The sequence below is a fragment of the Propithecus coquereli genome, unplaced genomic scaffold (assembly GCF_000956105.1).
Source record: "Propithecus coquereli isolate 6110/MARCELLA unplaced genomic scaffold, Pcoq_1.0 Scaffold109, whole genome shotgun sequence".
In the NCBI taxonomy this organism is placed as follows: Eukaryota; Metazoa; Chordata; class Mammalia; order Primates; family Indriidae; genus Propithecus; species Propithecus coquereli.
Genome location: NW_012134858.1, coordinates 3,610,392 through 3,611,630, shown reverse-complemented (window position 1 = coordinate 3,611,630; position 1,239 = coordinate 3,610,392). Strand labels below are relative to the sequence as shown.

At 37.8% G+C, this 1,239-nt stretch overlaps 1 protein-coding gene across 1 annotated transcript in view; it reads right to left on the bottom strand.

Moving 5' to 3' along the window:
* The window catches only part of LOC105813309 (serine-rich coiled-coil domain-containing protein 2), an 85,901-nt gene that overhangs the window by 11,201 nt on the left and 73,461 nt on the right, over positions 1 to 1,239 (bottom strand). The gene's annotated exons all lie outside the window — the stretch shown is intronic.

Sequence of the window (1,239 nt, the reverse complement as noted above, 5' to 3'; positions counted from 1 at the left end):
AAACAAAAGAATCCAGACATTAAGAGTACATATAGTGTGTTTCCATTTATATGAAGAGCAGACTTCCACTTCCACTTAGGATGCAAAAAGCTGCAATGAAATGTTGCTTCTACCTAATAACCTGGAAGAACCAGATAATCTTCAAAATCATAATCTTTCATGATCTTATCGGACAGCTCATGTCATAAGGCAACCAAGTCAACCAAATTCCAAAGAGAGACAAGCATCTCCAAGGAGAGATGGGGACATTTGAACAGTTTCGCTTTTGGCAAAGCGTAAGAGAAGAGGTAACCACCATAGGAAGGAGTAATAAGCTAACATTTTAATAGATGCTTAAAAGCCAAATGTAGACTAGCCTGTCAGTTTAGAATAGCAAGCTCTTCCCCATGGGCCTCAACCTAGTGTTCAGGAGAAACACATTAAGAGAGTAACCTCTCAATGGCACAGGCATGCAGGAAGTGATCAGAGGCTGCACTGGGACAAACGCAAAGCCCCTCACTTCCCTGCCTCTTTCTATTCCCTCAAGCAAAAGCCTCAAACTGCCAAGGAACTCCTATTATCCCCCAGGGCACAGGATAAGATCTATTACATCTAGGATAAAAGAATGGAATGCAAAAAATGTTCATTTGGTCCATTTTTGTGGGGTAAGGTCAAGACAGGTTAACTAATTATGATAACAGAGGTTAGAGCAGTGGTTCTACAATGTTTCTGTATATCAGAATCACCTAGAGGGCTTTGTTGAAACAAGATTGCTGGGCTCCACTCGCAGAGTTTCTGAACCAATATGTCTGAAGTAAGGCCTTAGAAATGTATTTCTAACAAGTTCCTAGGTCATGCTGATGCTGTTGATCTGGGGTTTACATGTTGAAAACCCCAGGAACAGAGATTAATTCTGCAGGAGGTGGCCGACTGATAAGGGACTGACAAGTTGATCTGGATGGTGTAAAATTCACCAGAGGTACATCATTTAAGATGTATGCACTTTATTATACGTAAGTTATATCTCATTTAAAAAAATTTTCTCTAAAAAAATTTAAAATCTTCACACTAACTGCTTCTAATCCTGTCAATAGCAAAAATGAACCTCATTGCTAAAACAACTTATTCCACAAATTGATAAAAGAATTAAGCATCTATTCTGCCTTTCCTATATTTCAAGGTAATTAAATAATTGATAATGAAAATTATCTTTATAGAGGAATCATAACTAATAAATGCAGAAAAAGATGGAATCACAAA